The sequence below is a fragment of the Panthera onca genome, chromosome E1 (assembly GCF_046562875.1).
Source record: "Panthera onca isolate mPanOnc1 chromosome E1, mPanOnc1 haplotype 2, whole genome shotgun sequence".
Lineage (NCBI taxonomy): Eukaryota > Metazoa > Chordata > Mammalia > Carnivora > Felidae > Panthera > Panthera onca.
The window spans coordinates 38,540,770-38,567,487 of record NC_138352.1 but is presented as its reverse complement, the minus strand read 5'-3'; the positions used below and the strand labels follow the sequence as shown (position 1 = coordinate 38,567,487).

At 48.2% G+C, this 26,718-nt stretch overlaps 1 protein-coding gene and 1 long non-coding RNA gene across 2 annotated transcripts in view; one reads left to right on the top strand and one right to left on the bottom strand.

Moving 5' to 3' along the window:
* Positions 1–26,718, top strand: part of ASIC2 (acid sensing ion channel subunit 2) — a 1,018,759-nt gene that overhangs the window by 465,897 nt on the left and 526,144 nt on the right. The gene's annotated exons all lie outside the window — the stretch shown is intronic.
* On the bottom strand, positions 1,128–8,097 carry LOC132688592 (uncharacterized). The gene is made up of 2 exons (XR_009614608.1): positions 7,890–8,097; positions 1,128–1,602 (listed from the first exon to the last, which is right to left on the bottom strand). It is a non-coding gene; the product is annotated as an uncharacterized LOC132688592 (long non-coding RNA).

Here is a 26,718-nt window from a genome sequence, read left to right as displayed (position 1 = left end):
CTCTGTCTCTGTCTCTCAAAAATGAATAAATGTTTTAAAAAAGTTAATCTCGAAGCAGAGGGCACCTAAGTCAGGGTCTTAGGGCTGCTGAAGGCCACACTGTGGATGAGCAATATGGAGCCCAGAGGGGAAGAGATGTACCTGAGGTCACAGAGTCAAGACCAGAGTCTAGGTTTGCAGGGCTCCAGCCAGTACTTTTTTATGCCCAGACATCCAGCAGCCAAGCAGCGTAGAGCAAGCTCTGAGGCCTGGAGCTGCCGGCATTTTAATTTGGGCAGTGGGGAGAGTAAAAGAAGGGATGAGGTGGGCAGCGGGGAGAGTAAAAGAAGGGACGAGGCAGAGGCCAGAAGTGCTAGTTGGGAAATCACAGGCTACCAGTAGCAGGGGAGGGGACCGAGTGGCTTTCTTTCACCTCCCTGATTAGCTAAGTCTGGGAATCCTGCAGTCTGTGAATTTCCTGCTCGGCTACCACACCAATTCCCAGAAATCATTCTGATGGTAAGCCCGATTCCTGGAGGCCCTCAAGCGCTCTGTGCAGATTTTCCAGGCACCATTTGTACAGTGTGCCCTCCAGCTGCTCCTGCTGTCTGGCTTTTTATGGCTGTTGTTATATCCAAAATACTTCAGACCATTAGGGAGGAGAAGGAGCCTTGAGTGAGAGGCAAAGTGGGGAGGGAGCCCAGGTGCCTCCTTCTTTTCTGGCTCTAAGACATGCATCCAGATGTGAGTGTGAGTACATGTGTGTGCGTGCACATGCCCCTATGACTCCCACGGTACAGGGACATGGCTGGTGCATGAACTCCACCTGTCGGGTGAGGGCGCCACAGTCCAGCAGAGCCAAACCCCAGGTTGCTCACAGGGAGGAGGAGGAAGCCTGAGGTCAGCTGGGAAGACGTTAGCCCTTCTCCCATCCTTTATCCTCATTTCCTTTCCTCAGCCTCCCGCTCCTTCCTCCTTTCTTCATCCTCCTTGCCTTCTCCTCCCCCACGTACATTTTGTCTTCCCTTCCCTTCCCCCACTCCCTCTCCCTCCCCCATCTCATTTCTTCTTTATATGCCTCACAAGCAAGAGGTGAGCTCCTCTAGGGACCCAGGGCCCAACAGATGTCAGTCCTTGCTTTGTGGAGCTTACTTTCCAGAAGAGACAACATGTAATAACTAAATACAGAAATGAATCTATAATCCTAAACTATGATAAAGTCAGGGGAGAAGAGGGTGATCCAATGGGAGGGGATTCCAGGGGAGCTGGTTTAGAGTGGGAGGGCACGAGAAGGCTTCTAAGGTGGGGAGTATTCAACCCTGTGTTTGAAGGATAGGCCAGGGAAGAACCAAGTGGGAACCAGGGATCTGGATGAAAAGAATGCTGGGTAGAGGCTCCAGTCTGTGTGAAGGAACGTCCTTGGTGTGCTCGGGATGTGGAGTGGAGGCTGCAGTGACCATGGATTGACTGTGGCCTTGACAGCAAGCGGGCAGCTGTACACAGATGAGAGGCGCAGACAGGGATTCTGTGGTTTATCTTAAGTGCAATGGGAGGCCACCAATGTCTTCTAAGCACAGGATTGCCATGATCCAGTTTTACACTGTAAAGAGATGAGTTCAGCACCTAAGGGGGATATGGTGGGGAGGGAAGCCAGAGGTTTAGAATTCCATCATGGCAGGTCAGGTGGAAGGTGAGGGGTGCTGTTGGTTAGGCAGCAGGATGTTCATGGAGCCCCCAGCCCCGCACTCCCATCACCCAGCGACCCTCCCCATTCAGGCAGCTGAACCAGAAGCACCTGCTGCTGGAGGGGAGGTTCCAGGGTGGAGCTGGAGAAGGACATCATATCCTTGGTCTTTGGGTCAAAGAGCCAAGACTCAGGCAAGCAATAGAAAGACAGAGAAGGAAACGAGATTAGGCTGGACCAGGTGGGGAAGACGGACAGATGCAGAGGAAGTAAGAAAGTTGATAATAACTGTTTTATACCCATGTAGCTCACATAAAGAGAAGACAAAAGTCCTCCCCCCTCCTCAGTTTGTGGGGAATCTTAGAGCAAAGGAGATTTGTCCTAGTTCCACATGGGACCCACGAAAGCAAACAGACTTAGAGTCCCTAGCACTGCAGCGGCCTGGTACAGGGGTCTCAGGGCTCCCCAGTGCTACCAATCCTGGGAGAAAGGTACCTCCAGCCCACTTTGAATATAAGGATCTGCAAATGCATGAGTCCCTTCCAACATCCCTGAGACTTGTATTTAAACCCAGGACTTGGGGCCCATTGGAAGGAGGACCAGACTGGGAATAGGAGACTCAGCTTCAAACCCAACTCTGCCCCATTCCAGAGAGGGGATTGTCTTGGAAATCACTTGACCTCCCTGAATCTCAGTCTTACCCTCTAAAGATGGGGCCAATGAGCCTGACTTCCTTATGGGGATGGTGGAGAATTAAAAGAAGTAAATACATGGGAAAACTATGTGATTCCGTGCTCAAAGAGGTATTCTGTTTGGAGGGACAAAAGCTTCCATCCTGCTGGCCTCATTAATTTCATCTTCTGAGAGTTCTAGCAGCTTCCTTCCCTTGATCTGATTCTATTTCCTATAACTTCCACCTATTGACTCTGCTTCTGCCTTCTGGGTGACACAGAGCGAGCCCCACCCCTTGTGCCCCAACAGCCCACATGTAGAACCCCCAGAAACTTCTTGTCTCCTGGTTGAACCAGCTTAGTCCCTCTAGCAATTCCTCTTAGGGCCCTGCATTTGACGGTCCCTCTCCTGGGGACATGTTCCTATTTGCTAATGTCCTAAGAATGTGGTGTCCAGGGGACCACAGGTCAGCTCATTGGGACCACAGTTTTGCTGCTATTTCTCTAGCCAGTGGTCCAAAGCCTCTAGCTGGAGTCCAGGATGGACTCTGTGAACACAAGTTGCCCAAGACTGGTGTGGACTGAGAGCTGCAAGGCAGAGCCCCATGACAGGTGGCTGTCTCCATTGCTTCCCCCATCTGGGAGCTGTTGGCATCATTGTCACTGTTACCACCACCACACAGAAAATGCAAGAGAAAAATATAACTATGGCCACTTCCCAAGGGAAAGAGCAAGCACTGTCCAAAGACTGTATCTGAATCCTTCAGGGAGATCTTAATTCAGCTAGAAGAGGGTGTGGGTGAGAAGAGGCTCTGGCCTGGAAATCAGGGTGGGAACGGAGGGAAGGGAGGCTGGGGTTAGAGGAGATGGAGCTCTGGTTCTAGCAGGTGGCCACCAGGGTGAGTTTCCTCCCTCCCACGCACCCTCCGGGTTCTGTTTCTTCCCGATGTTTTCATCCCCTCAGATTCCCCCAGGAGGCCATGCCTGAGTAGAGAGCACCCACAGAGCATTAGGAGCTCTCCTCCACCTTCTGGGTCTTTGTTTCCACTCTGTCATGTGAGCCTTGTTGGCCTGCTGCCTAAACTCTCTCGGGTTCTCGGGGCGCCTGGGTGGCTCAGTCGGTTGAGTGTCTGACTTCAGCTCAGGTCACGATCTCACGGTCTGTGAGTTCGAGCCCCGCATCGGGCTCTGGGCTGATGGCCCAGAGCCTGGAGCCTGCTTCTGATTCTGTGTCTCCCTCTCTCTCTTCTCCTCCCCCGTTCATGCTCTGTCTCTCTCTGTCTCAAAAATAAATAAATGTTAAAAAAAAAAAAATTTAAACTCTCTCGGGTTCTTCTATGCCACTGTGTCTTATGATCCTAATTAGTGCTCCTCCTGGCCAGAAGCACCTTGATTTTTCAGCACAATGCTCCGTCACCCCCACTGGGCCAAACCAGTGCTGGGGACTCAGTGTGTGTCCAGCACATGCTGGTCAAACCACTGCCCCAAGGAAGAGGTCTGCTGTTCTCACATCCCACACCTTCCCTGCTCAGCACCACTCCAGCTGGTAGGGAGGAAACCGATAGAGAAACTGGGGATGAAACTATAATGCACCACGATCTAAAGATGCAATGTGTAGTAGGCAAGGTGGTCCTCAGATCCTCCAGACCCTACTCTGGGGCGCTGTGCCTCCTTTAGAGGCAACTTGCCTTTCCTGGGTATGTCTCCTCTTCCCTGTCAGCAAGTACCCCAGGATTTGTCAGTTGCAATGTGGTGAACTCAGCCATTTGCTCATTCATTCATTTTCTGAGCACCTAGTAATGTGCCAGGCACTGTGCTACATACTGGAGATAAAAGGTGGCTAAGATCCTTCTTCTGGTCTCCAATCACTTCACAGTTGAGCAAGAAGCAGCACAGACCAGGTTAATACTGGAATCAGCATCATCACAATGGAGCAGTTCCAGGCTCATGGTGGGGGCCTCTTTAAGGACTTAGCCTCGAACTCAGCTTGGGGAGTGGGGGATTGCAAAGCGCCTGCTGAGCTCCTCTGTGTATGGCAGCACCCAGCCTGATCCTCGCAGGCTGGAAAGACCCGAAGAGAACTGAGCGGAGGGACTTGGATGTTCTGGGCCGCCCAGCTCTAAGCCTCTGTGATTCTAAGAGAGGGATGGTGCCAGCTTGCCAGATGTGGGAGCTGGGTTCTAAAAAGCATTCAATAGAAGCGAAATAAATTGGAAACCGCTGCTCCCCTTGTCCTCCTGGCGTCTCGAGAGCGGTCTTTTATCCTTCCTTCTGTTGACCAAATGAGCTCCCGCTTCCAATCTGGCCCCTGGGTCCACTGCCCAATGGCAAATATTTCTGCCCTGGAACAGCTCGTTGGCGGGAGCTGAGAAGACTAATAACATCGCCTGACAGTCCTTCATGGTTTTCCCTAAATATTCTTTCCTACACAAAAAAAGTTTAATAAAAATGTGAATTAAAGCAGAGACCGGGAGTGGGAAATCAATGGCATTCTCACAGCTGTGTTATTGTAATACATTCTGCACCTGTGCTGCTTGCCCAGGGGAGTCAGGAGTGCAGGAAGAAGGGGACAGAAGCATCCTGGACAAGGAACACTGTGCCTGAGACAGGAGGGAGTGAGCATGAACATCCCTAGGCTGCCAGGGAATCAGGGAATGCTATGTCCTAGGTTTGCATGGGGTCTAGAATCTCCTTGGCTAGTGTGATTGATAATCTGGTCTGTGTAACTGCTTTATTATTATAGGCACATTAATTGTTCCCCATGCAAAGGAATAGTGTATGTTGTCCCTCACCTCCAAACTATTATCTTCAGTTAAAAAAAAAGAATTGGTTTTCAACGTGGAATACTAACTTAGCAGCACAAAGCATGCTAATTATACGGGACTTTCTCTACTATTCATTAAAGTGGTCCCCAAAGTGCCTCTAATTGGGCTCATTTTGCTCCCTATCTGTCCATTTTATTCCTGAATGCATTGAAAACAGTTAAAAACTGCTGTATTTAAAAGTTCTCTGTAATTCAGGGGCGCCTGGGTGGCTCAGTTGGTTAAGCGTCTGACTCTTGATTTTGGCTCAGGTCATGATCTTACGGTTTGTGGGATGGAGCCCCGCATCTAGCTCTGCACCGATGGTGCTTGGGGTTCTCTCTCTCCCCCTGTCTCTTTGCCCCTTCCCTGCACATTCTCTCTCTCTCTCTCTCTCTCTCTCTCTCTCTCTCTCTCTCTCCAAATAAATAAACATTTTTTTAAGTTCTCTGTAATTCAGACTTCTTATAGTTCAGACCAGGGATTTCACTCCCAATCCATTTTTGCATATTACCGAGGGTTTCTAAATGGACCCTGTTGTGTGTGTGTGGGGGGCCATTCAAGGAAAATACTGCCATTCTCAAAGATGAAAGGGGTCTTCTCTCTGGGGCTACTCCTGGGGTGGAGAGCCACTTCCATATATGCAAACTCCAGCGAAGGCTCTTGCAGCACCAGCAGGCACAGAAGGTACTGTTTGCCCGACGTGAAATGATAAATATGGATTAGATCCGTGCAAGCTGCAGGATCAATTATGGGAACATGCAGCTAAATCAGCCTCCAACTGCCTGCGTGTCAGAGTTTCTGCAGGAGATTATGAGTCCACTGGGTTCCTGAGGGCTTAGGGGTGTGTGTGTGTGTGTGTGTGTGTGCTCATTTGGTGTGCACACACACCTGAGTGTGTGAACATCTGTCTGTGTGAGTGTGTGAGTTTGTATGTGAGTACATGTGTGTGCGTGTGTGTGTGTATGTGTGTCAGTTACAGCAGTGGGACAGATAGTGCCTAGCAGACATGAGAAGAGAGTTCTAGGTCCGCTCTGCTTCCAATTAGTATTTTGGCTTTGGGGAAATTATCTTTCTCCTCTGTGAATTAATGTCCCTCATTTCCCCATCCATAGAATTGATAGGTTTTGGGGCGCCTGGGTGGCTCAGTCAGTTGAGCAGCCGACTTCGGCTCAGGTCATGATCTCGCTGTCTGTGGGTTTGAGCCCCACGTTGGGCTCTGTGCTGACAGCTCAGAGCCTGGAGCCTGCTTCCAATTCTGTGTCTCCCTCTCTCTCTGCCCCTTCCCTGTTTGCTCTCTGTCTCTCTCTCTCAAAAATAATAAACATTAGAAAAAAAAAGAATGGACAGGTTTTTTGGGGGGTGGGATCTTTTTCATACTGGAGCCCCACCTCTGAAAAGTCTGACTTCAAAGGCCTGGGATGGGGCTTGGGTCTTTCTAGAAAGGTCCAAGATGAGTCTAATGTGGCCTTTCTCAGATCCCCTGGCTCTCCAGCCTGTCACTGTGCTCTGTGCTCACCAGTGAGGACCCCTTGGGTAGGATGCCCTGTGCTTTTGGCCTGAGGGTCCTGGAGTCTGCTGTGATTTTATTTGTTCCACTCCTGGCTTCCCCCACGTACGGATGTGCACATTAATCCTGAGCACCCCTCTGGGCTCCGGGAGGATGGTATGTCACTCCAGAGGAGCTAGTGTGACCCGAGGGCTAAGGCAAGAGTTCCAGTGGCTAGCTACAAACGCTTTTTGTCACCACTGCTTTCCATACCCTCCCCACTGCCCCCCTACCTGCTTCATTCTCCCCTTCTTCCTTCTGTCAACACCCCGGAAGCTCCTGTGGGCAGAACCTTCATGATATAAATAACCAAAGGTTCTGGAGGGAGGCCAGTCTCGATTCTAAGCCTGACTGGTTATGGCACTGCGTGCTGTTTGTACCCCTGGGGCACCCTCCCATTTGGCTTTGGGCAACTATCCACCTCCCGTCCACTCCTTTTAGACACTGCCTGCTGCCTGCAGGGCCAGGATTCATTCCAGCTTGTGGTAGAGACCATTTATCAAACGGGTTTCCTTTTCTTCCTGGCCACACAGCTAGACGACACATTTCCAGACATCCTTGCAATTAGACAAAGCTAGGTGATGAAGTTGTGGCCTCTGGAATGTGGGCAGAATGATATTGCCCACTCCCAGATGTGGCCCCCCAAGATGCCCGTGTGACCCTCTACTCTTCCTCACAGGCTATCTGCTGGGTGTCGAGGGCCAGGTCAACTTTGGAAGCCCCCTGAGCTTGGCAGACCCTATATCACCTTGGGTCCCTGAGTGCTTCTCTTTTCCCCTGCCTTTAAAGATGCTGATTACTCTTTATGTGGAGTGCAGAATAAACATCTGTTGACCCAAATCACTGAGATTTGGGAGTTTACCTTTTATAGCAACTAACAGTACCTAAGCCAATATATTAACCCATATAGCCAGGTCAACGTAACCTGTTTATGCCAGGGGAAGGATGTAGAATCTAGTCAGGCTTCTTATGGGACTTGACTCTAGTGGTTAAGCGGGGCCACGTCTGGGTTTAGCCATGTAAGTGGCCCCATTTCTTCACTTTGCTATGCGTTTCTTTTCCCTCTTGTCCATTTCTCCTTCTGTCTACTCTTCTGTGTCCTGGGCCAGGTCAGCCAAGTCCCAGTAGACCCAACAGGGCCATGCTACATGGAATACCTTTCCCAGGGGCTGCAACTGACCGCATGCAGCCTCCCGCGCAGTTACCTGCGCCACTGTGTGAGGGTCGTGCTCCTTCCAAGCGACGTGTAATCACATGTGCCATTGTCCTGGAGTCCTGATTTGGCTCCGGAGTCAGGGGAGGGGAAGATTTCGAGGCTATCCCCTTCTCAGATGCCTGCTTCAAGGGAACGCCCTTACAGCAATCTGACTTCCCTCACCCCCAGCCGCTCCCACCACCACCAGGGCTACCTAACTAAACCCCAGGTGCACATTGACCCAGAGCTCTGTGGATGGCTGGTGTCCCTGTTGCCATGGCAACCAGTCACCACAAAGGATGACAACAGTAACTTCGTTCCTGCTGGGCGGGCAGAGAACAGCCTGGCACGTGGAGGAGAGGATGGGGCTTCTGGAGATGGGGGTGGGGGGACGTGGAGTCAGGGGAAGGGCTGGCATGGGAATTTTAAAAACGTATTTCAGGCTCGGTCCCTTCCGGCTCCCTTTCTGCAACACCAAGAGGTAATGGGAAAGGGCTCTCAGAGCCCTGGAAGGATTCTAGAGTGCACTTAAGAGGAAAAAATACCAAAGAGAAAGATGCAGGGTAGAAGGTGCAGGAAAGAGAAGGGGTAAGCTTCATTCCACAGGTATTTCCTGGTCTGGTCCTAGTGCTGGAGCTACAGCAGTGAGTCTAAGTGAACAGCATTCCTACCCTGTGCACATGGAGGTGGTGCTCTCCTGGTGGCCTTCTGTACAGCAAATGGTGCCCCTTGGCTTTGTGCACTGCAGCAGCCGGAAAATAGCAGTGGCCACATATGCCAGGTAGAGATAAGAGCTAAAGGAAGAGAAACATAAAGCAGGCTCAGTGAGGTCAAAAGTATCTGAGCAGAGAGCCAATTAGCTATTTCATATGAGGAGAACAGAGAAGGGAGTAAGGAAGAGGTGACATTTGATCAGGGACCTACAGGGAGTGAGGGCATGAGCCCTGCGGCCACGTCAGGGGAGGCAGAGGGACCAGCCTGTGCAAAGGTCCTGAGACAGGGGAGGCCCGTGTGGCTGAAGCACAGAGAGCAAGGGCAGGAGGAGAATCAGAGGGCTTGTTGTTGGGAGATGCAGTTTTTGGACTCTGAGGGAGTGGGGGAGCCTCTGGGGTTTCTCCCTCAGAAGAGAGATGGGATCTGAGTGCTGTGAGCAGGTCTGGCTGGCTGCTGTGCAAAAATGAGAGCACAGGGCTGCAAGGGTGGATGTGGGGAGAAGCAGGGGTCCAGGGTGAGACGGTGGGATGGGGTGGTAGCCTCGAAGGGGTTGGGAACTGCCAGATTCTGGACATATTTCAAAGAGGGGTCTACCAGGAAGAATGAAGATGAAAGGCTTGAATGAAGGATTTTGGCTTGAGCAACTGGGTGGCAGAGTGGAAAAGGGAGAGGGGCCAAGAATCTGAGCTGTCTTCTCTGGAGGAGTGCTGGGGCTCACCAAGCCTCCCTTGGGAGGGTGGGAAGGAAGCCATCAGCGGTCCAGGCCTTCCCCACCCAGAGCACCAGCAAGGGCCACGCTTTGGGCTCCATGCCTGCTCTGGACAGAATGTCACCTTCCCTTTGCCTGCCTGCTTGTGGCCCTGGGATGGGCCGTCCTGCTTTGGGAGCCTGTGTCCAATCCCTCCCTCCCAGACATCCCACCATGTGGCTTTGGCCAAACATCTCTCACTCCCCTTACCTGCTTCCTCGCACATCTGCCCCTGCACACCAGCCAGTGGTCTTCTGGGAACATTGACAATCAGGCCTCAGCAGCTCTGAGCCCTAGACCTGGTGGTCTGCAGCACCCTGGCACTGCTCCCCACCCCCAGTGATGCCCTATTATCTGGAGAATCTTCCAAAGAAAGAAGCCTCACACATGCTCTGAGCCAGAGCCATCTCTCTTCCACTCCAGCCCCCTCCTGATCCAATGACCTCACTGTTCCCCCTGTATTTCCTGCTTGGCTGGCTTGTGGCTCAACCTTCAGCTCTGTGTATATGGGGATGGGGATCCCGGTGAGTCTGGAGAATGGCCTTCCCCTCCCCCTCTCCTTGCCTTTTGTTTCCCATACCCCCCCGAAGCAGCAACGCCCTTCATGAGCACAGCATCCCCTAGTTCTGAACCTAATCCCACGCATACTAGGTTTTTAATCACAGTTTTAACATTTGCTTGTTTATTTCGTTTGTTTTTTGCAAGTTTATAGTCATGATCTTATTGACTCTATCCATTCTGTTACCAGGCAAACAGGGCAGATATCAAGGTTCCCCCTTTACAGATAACGAGGCTCCTCCTCAGCTTCAGTTTCTTCTTCTCTGCAACCAGAGGGTTCACTTAGATGATCTCTCTTGCCCCTTCAGCTCTGATTTCCTACAACTGTAAGATATACACACATAGAGGAGAAACCACCCCCCACACGCACCAGAGCAGATGGGCACATGTGTGCACACGGACACGACTCTTTGTTAAGTGTGTGATGTGCAGTCCAAATGGTACTGGTTCTTTCCAGAAAGAGGCCTTCTTGGATACCCTGTGGGCAGTCTTCGCCTTCCTGACAAGGCACTCGAGGGGAGTTGAACTACATAATTTCTAAAATCACTGACACTAGGTTCTCCAAATTCTGACATTTCATCCTTGCTTGTCCTGGAGGCACCAAGGCCTTAGTCTAGCACCAGAATTCATCAAAGGCTGACATTTCCACATCTGTAATAGGCTCTAAGCATGCAAGAAGAAATAAGAAACGCAAGTCCACAAGCCAGCCAGGGAGAAAAAAGGGGACAGATGGCTGTTAACCTGTGAGACATTGGCTCTTCACTTCTTCTCCCTGGGCAGTTTTCTTTTAGCAACCCCCCTTGAGGCCCACCCCATCTTTTATACATACTGTTTCTCCCCTGGACTCACCCTGCAGAAACTCTGCTTTTGCCTTGCACTTATACTCTTTGAGAACCTACTAAATCTAACTCCTGAATATACAGAAGGAAGAGAATAGGGAATAAATTGCACATACTCTGTGTCAGAAACCAACTCACATTGGTCAAGCCAGTGGAAATGGTCAGTACCACCAGTCAGGGTCACGAGGCTCAGAAGGGTAGAGAAAGAGCCAACGGAGGGAAAGAAGCCAGAGGGTTTGTCATGAGGTAAGAGCATGAGGATGACTTTATGAGATGTGTCCCCACCACAGAAGAACAAGCTGGATCATAAGGCTGTGTGGATAAAGTCTCCAATGGCCTGACACAGAACTTACAATTCCTTGGTAGTCATTGCTTCTTCTTTGAGGTCTGTGAAGACCTCTGTTGAGATCAAAATGGTTGCAGGTGGAGTAGCAAAGCTACACACCATGGCTTCTTTCTTAACCCCTCGTATGGATTTGTCAATAGTTTTTTAAGCCATCTCACAGGATCTTGATAAGATGGGATATAGGATAGATAATATTAAGGTAGAGGAAAAGGTGTGGATAAAGAGTATTTCAAAGGCACTTTGCATGTATTAAATTTTGAGGAAGAAAAGGAAAGAGGGAAACATCAAGGAAAGAAAAACAAATTATAAGCAGCATCCAGAATGAGGCAAAGCCAGGAGCCCGGGTCCTGAGACTGTCCAGTCCCGTCACCTGCAGTGTGGCCTGTTGGACTATTATCTGGGTTCATTTTCCTCACCCATGAAATGAGGGGTTGGGCAACATGACCTCAAAAGTTGTTTCCAGCACTGGTTCCATCCAGTGTTAAGACCAGCTTTATCCCTACAATTATTGGAATCCCAGCAACAAAAGAGTTATTTGTATTTGTGTAGAACTTTGTAGTTTGTAAAATGTCTTCACACTCATTATCCCACCTGTTTCTTGTAGAAGCAAAGCTTAAGTCATGTATGTATAAGTGATAGGTCCATTTTACAGAGCAGGGACGTGTCACTTCTGTGGGGACCAGGATTGTTATCTCTGCATGCACCTAGAATGTTGTTAGATCCAATACTTGTTGACAGATTTAAATTTGTGAGCTGACACCCCTTTGAGATGCTTGAATAAAGAGGTTTGATCTGCAGGAAGTGACAAAACTCTGTGGCTGTCTGTCCAGACATATCTTCCACCCCTCCACCATGTCACCTTGCCTGCAGGACCCTCTGGGCATCCTCCACAATACGTGAGGTTTGGTGACAACAAAGAGGCATGTTACCACTGTGATTTATTGGGGACAGCCAACAGGTGTCCTCTGGGTTGATGGGAATGAGGCTCTGAGACAACAGAAGAGTCTGGCTCCCCTACCAGACTTGTCGTGAGATCTCAGCTGTGTTGATCTGCCCCTCTAACCAGCGGTGAGATCATTCTTTCCTAGGCACCTGCCCATGTCCACAGGGCTGTTGTCTAACTCCTATGAGTCTAGGGGTAGGAGAGGACTTTCCAGAGTGTAAGCTGCTCTACTGGTATGAAAGATGCCTGGCAGCAAGGAGTCTGATGTTGCCATGGAGGAGAGGGGAGAGGAAGATGAGAGAAAGGAAGGAAGGGGGAGGAGGAGAGGACAAGAGGGAGCAGAAAGGGAGATGACAGAGAGGAGGAGGTGGAAACCAGAAAAGGGAGGGGAGAAGGATGAAATCAAAGACCAGGAAAAGAGGAAAAGGGGAAGGGAGGGGAGGACAGGAGGGAGAAGAGAGTGTTTTTAAATCTGCTCCCTGGGGTTGGGTGGGTCCTAACCACCTAATGAAGACACTGCAGGGTCAACACTGGAGGCTGATGCTTTAAGGAGGGCAAACAAGGCAGATGTAGGGGTGAGGCACCAAGAAAGGGCAAAGGAACCACTCTACTCTTACCCACTCCCCCTTCCTTCTCTTGCTATTTCAAAGTTGTTTTGTTTCCTCTGTGCAGTTTCCAGGGCACAGAAAGAACTTGTGCATTAAATTAATCCCCCTTTAATTCTCTACCGTCACTTTCCTGGAAGTTTAAATAAGAAAAACTGTTTTCTAACTGATTATGAACCTGCACTCCGCAAACAAAATAAATCATGTCACAGTCGTTCCTCCGCCTTTGTGTTGATGATTAGGAGAAAGGGGGAGGGGGAGACAGAGGGAGAGGGATGGAGAGGAGGAGAAACACCCAGCCCTACCAGGGAAGGCACACCAGCCTCACGGTTGGCTAGAGCAGGGAGAAGCTCAGAGCTCCCAGACTTGGCACTTGAGTCTAAATTTAGAACCGATTTGTAGATAAGTTGGAGGGAGTTCAGAGAAGAACCACCAAAACAATTAGAGGGATGCAGCTTAATTGGCCCAGCTTGGCTAAGAACTGCCAGGCAGGGAGCATTAGCCAGTCTGTAGCCAGAGGAGACAGCGTCAACAGCAGTCAGGGGGAGGACTGTTAGCTTGCAACAGAGGGGGACCCAGAGAAGAAAGGGAGCCCTGAGTGGGCAGGACACAGCTCAGCCTGGCCTGGCACCCCACAGAGAGGCCTCATGGGTACCTCTGGCCATGTGGCTAATCCTCTTCTCGGGCCATTGTTCCCCAACTATTGCCTACAACAGTGCATTCATTACTTAATCTAATCTTTGCAGTGGCCCTAAAGGCACATGTGCCTATTCCAGTTTTGCAGGTGAAGAAACAGAAGCTCAGGGATGCTGAGTAACTAGCCCGAGGTCTCTCCAGCCATAAAATAAAGATCAAAATTCAGATCTGATTGGTCTCCAAGCTCAGGCTCATTTGGCTGACACAGAGCGGTGATAGAAAGAGACTGGGACAAGGGCTTCTGTGGCTGGGGCTCCCCGTGCTCCTCATCCAGCTGGAGGCTCCCCAGGTAGGAAGGTAAGAAACATCCCTCATTGAGGTACGCTCTTAAAACAAGCTGGCTCCTGTCCTCCAGCCCCTTATCTCCTGAGAACCCAGCCCCTCTCCCCTGTCGTGCTGGCCTCTTTCCACTTGCTCTGGGCCTCTTAACCATCTGGGGCCCCAGCTGTGGTGTAGCAGGAAGAGTACTAGACTTCAGGTCAGACAGACCTTTTGAAAATATTGTCTGGCCTTGGGCACATTACTCTGAGCTTACTAACTGCACATACAATGGTCATCAAGTCTACCTTACAAGATTGTTGTAGGAACAATGTGACAGCATAAATGCACCTTGTAAATTGCCAATTACTGTATGCAAGAGGATGATGCTGTTAGTGATAGTGACATAGACTGCATTTTAACACGTTACAGACAATGCTGACCGTCTCTGGGTTTCTCTCACTTCAGGCTTCAGCTGACACACACATTCCCAAATCACACATGCCCTGGTGTAAGAGGCGGCTAGCCTGAAATTAAAGCTGATCCAGAGAAGGTTCTGGAAGCAGGCAGCTGGTGACCACCAAGGTTAAGACTGAGTCAACCATCTGACTGGGAGATGACCTAAGTCAGAATATGGCAGAATGCCAGCACTGTGAATACCCAGCAGATGGCCAATGGCAACCTGGAATCCAGAGACACATGGAGCAGATAATGTCAGTCTTATAGGAAGAGTGATCCAAGACCCAGCAAGATGTTCTGCATCAGAGGCAAAGCAGGATCTTCCTGACAGGACAGAGCCCAGAGATGGAGTGTTGGGAATTGGTGGAGGGAGGTGGGGATGAGAATATGAGTTGAAAATAACAGCTCCAGGGGCTTTCTGGCCCTTAGAGGCATCTTCAAACCCCCATGATTGTTGGGGCATAAGAAGCCATCCTGGGGATGGACTTTCTGAAGCTGTGGTTCTTGGAGTCTTGCAGATACTGAGAAACCATGCCGTCCTGAGAGAAGCGAAGGCTGCACAGGCAGGCAGCGCAGTGGAGAGGACCCAGACTGACGCAAGGTCACTGTATTGACCTGAAAATCACTTCCTGCCCCCTTCAGTTCTCTCTTCTATATACAAATAATAGAAAAGCCGACACTGACTGAGTACCTGTGGTGTTCCTGGCTGTGGTCTAAACACTATACATGGTTGATTCGTGTTCTTTGAAGCCATTTTGTGTGTGTGTGGGCGGGGGGGGGGGCACTACTATCCATTATTGTCACTGTTCCCTAGAGGCCTTAAGAGGAAACTTGCCTGAGTGGCAAAGCTGAGATTCAGACCTAAGCTTTCTAGCTCTGGAGCCCCACACTTAGCCACTTCACCCTGCTGCCTTAAAAATCTATCCTAAAATAGATGGTTTCCAAGGTTCTTTACAAAATCATAGAAAGTCAGTGATGGACCTTGAATATAAGATAGCATCATCTGCTCATTTGACCCAGGAGGACACCCAGAGAGACAATCAAGTGCCCAGCAGTGAGCAGGCTTCCAGCTCTAAAATGCAGTCATTTCATGATTCAAAACCTTTGGAAAGAGAAGAATTCATTTATCAGCCAGATGTTCCACTGATATCATAGCTGGGCCTGCACTCACAATTGTTACCTCTTCAGGGGATGTTTTGTTATTATACAAAAACCTCTTCCATCTTTGTCTCAAGACCTTTGGATATGCTGGCCACAAAATCTAAGCAGTGATTCTTGACTTTTGTGGTTCACAGACACCTTCAGGAATCTGGTGGAAGGTATGGATCATTCTGCAATAATTAATAGACATGCATTCCAATTACGGGGAGGGAATTATGAACCCTCTGAAGTTTTGTCACAAATTTCTAAGGGTCTCTGAGACACAACTTATAAAACTCCTGCTCTTGGCAATGAGAAAACCAGGCAAAATATGTGCCTCCACGTTTGTCTCTTGGAAGATTCTTCAGGATCTGTTCTGTTCTTTCCATTGTGCTACGCTCCTTCCCTTTGGTCCAAGGTAGAGAGGGTGCATGCTCCCAGTGCTATCATTCCTACACCCATCCCACTGGAATGTGAGGTCCATGAGGGCACGGACCACCTTGGTCTCAGGTGCCAGTGTGTCCATAGTACCTATCACGGTGCCCGACACAGGTCCAGGACTCAGTACACATTTGTGGGGATTATTTGTCTATTGCATCAAACAGAGAATGTAAAGCTCTGTACATTCACTCAAGTTTTTCTTGTCCTTGACTTTTCCTTCCTGGCTATAGGGTCAGAGGCAGGTATGACAAATGAGCAGCTTAGGTCAGATTCCCTAGGAAGAAGAGCTGAAGTAGGGATTCTAGTGTGAGGATTTATTGGAGATTACAATCTGTAAGGGTGTGAGGGAATAAGGACAGAGCAAAGGGAGAGGCCAAGAAAGCCTAATGCCAAGGATATGAATATGCATGAAAAGCAAGGGGACTAGACTTGTACCTTGTGTCAGTCAAGGCATGACGTTGGAGACATTTCCTAGAGAGGTGGTTCCCATCTGGCCCAGTGGAAGTCAATGCTCAGGAAGAAGGTGCTATTGTGGGCAGTTATAGATGATACTCCCAGCAGCTGGGGGCTGAGTGGGAGGTCCAGAAAGACTGGGTGGGACACCATCAGTGTCTACTACATGCTGTTAGTGGCAACTCAGATCAATCGAAAGTGGCCGCCAGGAGCATGGCATTTGACAAAGGGCGAGAAGCCACGCCTTGGCTCAGCCACAAAGCACCACGATGGATTATTCATGCCTGCTGGGGGCTAAGGACAGCAGCATCAGTGACACCTTTGCCATTCTGAGCCTAAGATGAAACCGGAGCCGTGTTTTTTACTAGAGGTTTCGAGCAGTTCCCGCACTCCCTGGGTAACTTTATGAGTCACACAATTTAGAATGTTATCATATGCTGTTGCAGATAGGTTCCAGTGTTTCCACTGACTATAGGTAGAAACTGGACAGGCAGCCACTAGCTAAAAGTCAGCTGCCCAAACTAAAGCAAAGGAATTACTTAAATGGACAGCCTTTGGGCAGGAAAGACAGTCACACTTAGAGCCCAGACCAGCAGATATAACTGGAATTGAGGTGTCAGGAAATAGACACAAAGCATTTGAGGAGCTTAGAATAAATGCACCAGCAGGATGAAGGCTAGGACCCCCGTGTATTAGGCTTCTGTACCCACACAGGGCCTTGCAATGTGTCAAGCACTCAGCTCTTTCTCAATAAATATGTCTTAGATGTTTGAAAACAAATAAACCAAGCCTTGGGGAATTAACTCTTTGAGGTAGGAGGCTTCTGCTCCAGAATTTCTAACATATTCTCCCAGACACGTCTGTCAACCCTCCAAGTGAGAAAAGCAGTCTGGCTTCCTTTGTATCTCTCAGGATGTGGCACATGAATTTCCACTCCTGTTATTATCACAGATTTGGGTGTCGGGAGGAATTGGGGTGTAGTGCAGAGATACAGCAATTTAAGATGTCATACTTGGAGTTCTTTTTTCCCCTTGGGCCTGGATGGCTTGGTTGTGAATGAAGGAACCTGTTCTTCACCGCAGCGAAGTCTTCTAAGGTGGCAATGAGGACAATAGCAACAGCCATGACCACAAGCATCTGTACCACTGCCTTGTGGGTTTTATTTCTCGGTCTTCAAAACAACTCAGTGAGGTAGGCAGGGGAGTGTTACCAATCCATGGAAAGACCTAGGATGTTCTGGGCCAGATGAAACTGGGGAAGGAGGTAGGAAAGCAGCAGATATTATCCAGAGAACAATAGGGTTGCCCTTCGAGGGAAACTGGGAATGACATAGCTGGTGGTCGTCACAGTGGACACACAGCCTGGTCTTTGAGAGGTGGGCAAGTGAAAGACTATGTGAGAGGTGTGTGGCCCCACAGAAGTGCACCCTCCATTGGCATTAATCCATGCTTCCTCCTGCTCAATCTTCTCAGCCTTCAAAGCTCAGTTCAAATAGAATTAGTGTATGATCTAGCAATGCTACTCCTAGGTACATAGCCAGACAGATTGAAACCAGGGTCTCAGACAGATATCAATGTTCACAGTGGTATTATTCACCAAAGGGTAGAAACAACCCAAGTGGCCACCAGCAGGTGAATGGATAAACAAAGTGGGACATATCAATACAATGGAATATTATTCAGCCTTAAAAAGGAAAGAGGGGAGCCTGGGTGGCTCAGTTGGCTGAGCATCTGACTTTAGCTCAGGTCATGATCTCGTGGTCCATGAGTTCGAGCGCCGCATCAGGCTCGCTGCTGTCAGCACAGAGCCTGCTTTGGATCTTCTTTCCCTCTTTCTCTCTTCTCCCTCCCCACTTCTGCTCCCTCTCTCTCTCCCTCCCTCTCTCTCAAAAATAAATAAATGTATTTTTAAGAAGCAAGGAAATAGTGATTCATGCTACAACATGGATAAGTCATTGTGCTGGGAGAGAGATAAAAGGATAAATAGTGTGTGATTTGACTTATATGAAGTATTTAGAGTGGCCAAATTCATGGGGACAGAAAGCAGAGCAGAGGCAGTTGGGGGCTGGGAGGAAGGGGAGTGGGACTTAGGGTTTATTATGTTCAGGGTTTCTATGTGGAACAATGGAAGGTTTCTGGAGAGGGATAGTGGTGGTTTTTGCTTTGGGGATGAATTTAATGTCTCTGAATTATGCACTTAAAACGGTTAAGAGGGCAAATTTTTATGTACATGTATTTTACAACAATTTAATTAAAAGAATGAATAAATAAGAGAATAAACTCAGTTCAGAGTCCATGGCCTTCTGAAAGCTTTCCGGGAAGCAGCCCGACTAGGATACCATCCTCTATGCACCTAGGACACATTGTACTCTGCTCATTAAAGTACTTGACTATCTCCACACTGCAGTGTGGGCTCCTAGAAAGTATGGACTGGCTCCTCCCCTACTTTGTATCTCTGGCTCAAGCAAGTGCCTAGCACACTGTGACACCTTGTTAATTCTGTTTTAAATTAATGGATCTGATATACATGGCATGTTTGAAATGAACATCATAGGTTTCAAATAAATGAAACAGACATCAACTACTATCATGCTAGTGGTTGGTTGGGTAAACTTGACTCAAGTTCTTTTAAACAGATCTGATTGTTCTTTCCACCATAATTTCAAATAGGTTACATAGCAAGTGGATTGGTTGCAGGGGGAGGGGGGGTGGGGGAAGAACCTCAGGTGTGAAAGAAATGATAAACAGTTTATTAACAGTTCTCAACATGTGCTGATACCCTTACAAGAGAAATTTCCCTTCCTCTCCTTCACTCCAGCTTGGTTAACTTGGACTTTACATCTTAACATAGACATCGCCATCTCTGGGTAGCCCCGTGACCTCTCATCCCAGGTAGCATCTGCTGTCCCTGCCCTGAACTGCCATGAACTTGCAGTGAGCCAGCATTTTTCCTATTAGCATGCTTGTCACAAGATGTTATATGTACTTGTGTACTCTCTCTGTCTTCCCTACCAGACAGTAAGCACCACATGGGCAGGGGCATTCCCAGCATGTAGCAAAATTCCTAGCATGTGATGGTACTCAATCAATATATATTGAAAGATCGGCTGAAGGAAGGTGGATGAATGAATGCAGTAATGTGGGCATGAGACCATATAGGGTGCGTAACTGATCATTTTTAACCAGCTGGAAGTGTTCCTGCAGATCACTAAATTCAACCCGTTTGTGGAGCAGATGAGGAAGGTGAGGTCTGGAGAGAGAAAGTGAATTTTCCTGGATACATAGAAAATAAAGAGACAAAGGGAACTAGAATCCAGGTATACTGGCTCGTGGTTCTATTTCCATTATAACACTGCTCCCTTCTCCCCTCAAGGTCAGTATTTCTGCTGTCCAAGATGATTTATGACCTCATACCTTTGGGATTAAGTCATAAACTCACCATGCATGGCCTTTTGAAAGTATCATCCATTTTAACAGAGGTATTCTAGAGAACAATGCATTAAACCAAAATGTCTTTTGTATAACTGGGTTTAAAACATTGGACTTGGCTGGTGGAGAATAAAATGTGGGGCATTTTACATTCCTTCTGGGTGTCCTTCAAATCCTTATCATCAGACTAGGCAGGTTTCTTAGGAAAATCTCAATCAAGTGGGATTGTCATAAAGTCAGCTGAAACCTGCTTTCCAAAGTTATGATCAAGGCTGGTGGCTGGCAGAGAGAAAATGGTGTAGAGGGTAAAAGATGAGAGGTAAGATTTACCTGAAAGCTAGAAAAGGAAAAGGAGAAATAATGTGCCCATCTGGTTTTAGTTCTATCAGGGGGAGAGGAGTAAACAAACTTTAGCCCTTCATCACAACCATCTCTGGTGTGAAGAAATGGGGATGCTTCATTCATGTATGTTGTAGACATTCCCCCCTTTCCTCTGATTTCTAAAGGCAATGTATCCACCCTCAAGGCATGAAACATCATTGGCCTGACCCAGTCATAGGGATCCTCTTCCCCTTTACAGTGATTGGTCCAACAATGAGCACGTGATCCAATTCTAGCCAATAAAACACAAGGAGAAGTCCACTCGGTGTCTTTCAGGGAGAAGATTTTCTCCCTGGGAATGGAGAAAGCCATTTGCTACTCTCATTACACTCCTTCTTCTTTGGAACTTGGATATGATGGTCATGGCTGTGGTGGCCACCTTGGAACCTTGAGGGAAGTTTTCACTGTCACGCAGAGGGCAGGACAGCAGGACTGACTGTGAGTCCTTGAGGACATGACTGAGCTGCTAAACCAACCCTGAATCCTTCTGCCTCTGGTTTCTTTGTAAGTGAAATTCTAAACATCCATAGAGACTAGGCTGTTGTGGTATAAGCCAGGGGTCAGCAAACATTTTCTCTAAAGGGTCAGATAGTAAGTATTTTCAGCTTTGTGGGCTCTGTGACATCTGTTGCAAGCATCCTGTGTTTGCCATTATAGCACCAAAGCAACCACAGACAATATGCAAATGATTAGGCTGCATTCCAATAAAACTTTATTTACATAAACAGGCAGTGGGCGAGATTTGTCCCACAGACCATAGTCTGCCAACTCCTGGTTGGGGATGCATTGATGTCACAGATATTTATTAAGAACCTCCTGTGTTGCAGCCCTGGTTGTGGGCACTGGGGATATAGCAGGGATCAAAACATATCCAGCCCCTGCCCTGTGAAGCTGTGCACTGCTCAGGGAGACACACACAAATCAAATAAATACATAAAGACCATTGCAGATTGTGATAAGTGCTGTGGTAGAACTTGGATGATGTGATGAAGTTTTGAGATTGGGCAGAGTGGGGGGCATGGACCCAGTTTAAGTGGGCTGGGGAGAGAAGGCGTCTTGGGAACATGGCATCTGAGACCTCAAGAATGAGGAGACACTTGCTGTGTGAAGAAAGAGGGAGGTCCTGCAACAAGCAACAGGAACTGAAAATGCAGATGCTTGAGGGCAGGGCTAAGTGTGGCACATTTAGGAAGCCACATGGAGCTTGGGGAAGCACAAACAAGGGAGAGAGAAGTAGACAGGGGCCAGAGCATGCAGGGCCCGGAAGGCTTGGGAGAAACATGGATTTTATGCCCAGAGCAATGCAGAGTGTAGAGTAATGATTCACACTTTAAAACCAGTAGGCTGACTGTGATGTGGACTGCAGGGAGGCAAGAGTGGAGCAGAGAGCCAGTTGGGAAGGTATCTCAACAGCCCAAGAATGTTACAAGGGGTGTCTCAATCCACTCAAGTTGTCCATTGGTAGATATGGTAAACATGGGCTGAAGGAGGAAACCTGGGAACTTAGCAGCACCAGGAAAGAAAGCTCCAGAAAGATAGGCTGTCTTCTCTATGAAGATACTTCTCTATGATGATCCAATAGGACCCTGAACCAAGGGCTGTGATTGACCTCTCTGCCCCTCACAGAGCGCATTGCACACTTGCTGGGTTCTCCTGAGACAAGAAAGAGGTGACAAATCCAGAGGTAGCTAGCTAGCTGCACCTGGCTGCAGCCTGGCTGATGGGGAATCAGTGAGGCACACACTCACCACTCCACCATCCTGCTTCCCCCCATTCCTTAGGCTTACACCACAGCACGATACTCCCAAGAAGACATTCACGAAAGGGTGGGTTGAAGTATGTCCTTATTCCTCCCTTTGTCCCACTGAGAATTTGAGGCAGACTTCAAGAACTACAGGTAACAAAATAGAAAGATATAAATGAAATATGTCAAGCCTAAGGAAAATACAAATCAGATGAAAGATCAAGTGGTCAGATGAGAAAACTAAAAGGCAGGCTATAACATCCTATGTGGTTGCCGGCACAAGAGTCGGGAAACCCCATCTGTGTGCTAATTCCTACCATATTATTTTCAGTTTTTCCACCAGCATTATATTTTTCCCCATATTTACTCCAGCCTTTGAGCCTTTATTGCCAGCCACATGGTGACCTCCACACACCTAGTGCAGGTGCCCATGATGAGGGCACTGCTCTCCCTGCTTGCCTCTGAAGTGACTCCAGCGATGGTCTTTCTCCTTCTCTGGGTGGGGAGGGAGAATTGCAGCTGGTATTGACAATTTTCTACTCAATTGCTTTGTTCTGGGCTTGGTTTAGCTCAATGATTTCCCAATCAGATTTGAATTCGTTCACATTACTAGAGTCAAAATGCTAATAAGTAAGGCAAACAGAACCAAAACTTGAGATTCTCATCCTAAAGCCACAGGGGAACATGGCCAAGTTCCAGGGGCCAGAGCACTTGGGAGGAGGTCAAGGCCAGAGTGAAATGAACAAGGGGGTAAACATTGATGTAAACAAGCCAGGGCTGGCCAGCCTAGCCCCTGCTCTGGTTCAAGGCTAAATTCTCATTAATCTAGACTGGACTACTCAATGTCCAGCTCAGGCTGCTTTGGGCAAATCACTTCCCCTTTCCTCCTTTCCCAGCCAAATGGGATTGACTAATGTATCAAGAAAGAGGCTGACCTCTAGGCTAGGAGGTAGCTACCGATAGCCTATAGCCCATAAAGGGGAGATACTGTGGATGGCAGCTGGTGGTCACAACTCATCTCTGGCTAAGACTATCTCATATGTACCCCTCTCTCTGCCCACTCACCCTCCCTCTGATTCTTTCTCTCCCTCTCCATCGTCCCATCAACCTCTGCATCATCTGTCTTTAGGCCTTTAGTGTCTCTATCAAGCATTCTTCTGACCAGCCAGTTCCTGTTAGTGTCCCTTCTCTGGCTGAGCACCCTTAGGCTCTCAGTATCCTTCTCTGGTGAACTATCTCACAAGCAGCCCAGGCAGGAAAGGTCACTTATATGTTCAGGCCCTGCCTCCTGTCCCTTCACAACCCACCCTCCCCCAACCCAAGATCTGGTGCAGATGAGTTATCTGTAAGTCACGGTTGACTGTTCTCAGCCCGCACCCCCAGACGACTTGGCCAGGTACAACATCTGCCTTGGCTGTGCCAGGTCACAGGACACCTCCATCAGCTGAACCCGGTGAGGGTGGCAGGGCTCCATCATGACAGACTGGGGTCCTGAAGGAAGGTGACCAACTCCTCCCAATTTGCCCTGGACTTTTCCAGTTTTAAAAAAGCCCCAGATCCTGGGAAACCACCTCAGTCCTGGGCAAGTTGGGCTGGTTAGTCACCCTACAAGAGAACTGGCCGTAGAATATACGAACCAGCCTCCATCTCACCTCTGTTCTGTCCTACCTATGTAACCATTGGCAACCCACATCTCCCTCTCTATGAACTGACCATTATCATCTCTTCCCTGCCTACTCTGCAGGGCTGTTCTAAGGGGCACATCAGATAATAGATGTGAAAGTGCTTAACGAACACTAAAACACTGGACAGATGTAAAGGGGGTTTTATTACCTAGTGTTTACGACCTTGAGGCCAGAGTATTAGCAATTTCAATTAATCAAATAAATGGAAAAATAAATTGGTTTTATGGAAACAGATTCCCGCACCTTGCCAAGGGTTCAGGACTGAGGAAAGAGAAAGGAAAGAATCCAAAGGGCTCACAGGTCTGTCTGAGTTAAACCCAAGCAGAAGCTTACCCAAGTCCACCCTCTGCTCTGGGAGCCCAGAATGTGCCAGCCTGACACCTGAAAGTTCAGCCATGCTCTCATCAATATCCTTTCTCAGCCATAGACCAACTAGATACAGTTTGTTCTTCATCATCCATGCTGTGGTCGAATAAAACTGGCAAGCATCAGCCAAGCAGCCTTTGTGTAGTTTACATGAGTCTTCAAAAGCTGCTTGAGTGCTTATCCTTTAACACTGGTGTGTTCATTGCTCTGGGCTTCACAGTATTCTGGGCAGGAAGCAACATGCTAGAGACCCAGCTCAGGAGCATGTGGAAACCAAGAGTTTTCCCTGGACCCTGGTATGAAGCACCAGCCTAAGCAGGACAGACACGCTGCTGGAGTTTGAGTCCTGATGCTTCAAAATGAATGTGGACGGAGCTATGATGAGCCAGCCCCCTTCTTCCATACTGGAAGGAATATAAAGTCAAACTCAGTTTGACAGATGGATAACCAGGTGCCCCCTCTGAAGGAATGTGTCTTCTATGTGGGGAGACAGGTAAAGAAATAGCCACACATAAATAGTTCCAACACAGGGCTAAGTGCATGGCAGCAAAAGAGCCATCCATGCAAAAATAGACTTAGGCAGGGTAAGTGACAATCTCATCAATATTTTGAGAGCAAGGTTTGCTGTGGACAGTTTGCAACCCAGATCAGCTGTCCCTGCATAATTAATAATAGATTGTGCCCAGTTCTGGTTTATGGGTTTATGGAATCTGAGGCACTATGGGTCCAATAAAGAAAAACAACCACAACAAAACTAATAGCCTCCTCTCCTCCTAGCTCAGCTAATCAATGAGGCCATGGAGAAAGAAGCTTTGCCTGGTATAGGCCAAGCCCCTGTTGGTCTGGGTCTTTAGCTTTCTGGAGATTACCAGTGTCCCCAAACTCTTTCCATCTGGGAAATGGGGTAACAGCTGAAAAACCCTCTATCCACCCGCCTCACTGTGATATTGTCTGCCAATGAATTGCACTTTGAAAAATCAGCAGGAGTGAGATGTAAGGGCATTTTCCTAAATTAAAATAAGTGTCCAGTGCTCTTTAAAGTGATAGAAGTTTTAAGGCGTCTGGGCGGCTCAGTCGGTTAAGCATCCGACTTTGGCTCAGGTCATGATCTCACGGTTTGTGGGTTTGAGCCCTACTTAGGCCTCTGTGCTGACAGCTCAGAGCCTGTAGCCTGCCTTGGATTCTGTGTGTGTCTCTCTCTCTGCCCCTCCCCTGCTCACACTCTGTCTCAGTCTCTCAAAAATAAATAAACAAAAATATAAACATTTTTAAAGTGAGAGAAGTTGTAAGATTGAAGGAAGTTTTCCAGGTTAGACTCTCTCAGAAATAATACCAAGTATTTATTCAATATTTACAATAGGCCAACCATAGTGCTAAGACCTTGTTATGTATTCTCTTATTTAATCCTCCTGAGAACCCTATGAGGTAGTTACTATTTTATCTTCATTTTGCAGATAGGAAAATGAAGGCACAGAGATGTTAAGTAATGTGCCCAAGGTCACACAGCTAACAGACTGAGTGAGATTAGATTTCGAGCTCCAGATGCATCATGCGTGCCCTTAAGCTCTCACCTGTCAGCTATCCTTCCTTATGCTTTGAGCACATCCTGGCACCTGCAGCTTTTTGGAAAGTTACTTATTTATAGACTGAGTCTGGATTTTGTTTTTGTTCACTTAAAGATATATATATTCATTGATTCATTCTTCTGTAAATATTCATTGAGCATCTACTATATACCAGATTCTGGGGGCTCCAAATAAGTGACACCAATTTCTGCCATCCAGGAGCTCACAGTCCCCCAATACCCCCCCCCAAGTGGCATCCTCTATCTTGTAGACTATATTCATTTTCTGCTTTAACAAATTACGACAGGGGTGCCTGGGTGGTTCAGTCTGTTACGCATCCGACTTCAGCTCAGGTCATGTTTGAAGGGTCGTGAGTTCAAGCCCCACATCAGGCTCTGTGCTGACAGCTCAGAACCTGCAGCCTGCTCTGGATTCTGTGTCTCCCTCTCTCTCCGTCCCTCTCCTGCTTGTGTGCTCTCTCTCTCTCTTTCTCTCTCCCTGTCTCTCCAAAAAAAAAAAAAAAAGTTAAAAAAAATTACTACAAACTCCGTGGCTTAAAACTACACCCATGTATTAGTTCTCTGTAGATCAGGAGTCCAAGTGGCCTTGCTGTCGAATCGCACAAGACTGGAATCAGGGTGTCAGCTGGCCTGGGCTCCTTCTGGAGACTCTGGAGATGAGGACGATCTTCCTGCTTCCAGGATCACTCATGTTGTTCGGGGTAGGTGTTATTGTTACTCTTGTTTTCCAGAAAAGGAAACAGAGGTTCTGTACCTTCTCTGGAACCACACTAGTGGAACTGATGTGATTCCAGTTCAGGTGTGTCAAACTCAGAAAGCAGATACCCTTTCCTTTCTCAACATGCATTGGATGGTACTCGTGGGCAGTGAGTAATTAAAAATCCCTCCCCGCCCCGCCCCCTTGTCATCACTGGCTGGTACCAAGAACAGCGGGATGCACTGAGTTTTTACTGAGTGTTCACTTAACTTTCCCAAGTATGCTGCAAGGTAGGGATCAATATCATTCCCATTTTCTAGTCAAAGAAACTGAGGCAGCGTGAGCTGAAGTTACCCAAAATCACACAGCTGGTTAGAAGTATCCCAGGGCTCAGGGCAAAGCAGTCTGGCTCTAGAGCCTACCCTTTATATGCCATACTGCTTTTTCTGCCAGAGATTAAGAAGGAACAAAAAGGAAAGATGCGAACTTTGCCCAGGAGGGAAAACGAATGCCTGCTCTATGCTGAGCTCCAGGCTCTGGACTTCATACATCTAACCACATGTGATATAGCTCTATTTGCAGCAAGCCTAGGTGAAGAGAGTCTGTTGCCTGAGACCACACAACTGGAAAGGGCTGGAGGTAGGATTTGAACTGGGCTGTCTCTAAACCTATGCTCTTTCCATTTAAGACATGCAGAGGCACAGAGGCATCAGAGAACACACACAGAAGAATCAGAAAGCATCATCCAGTAGT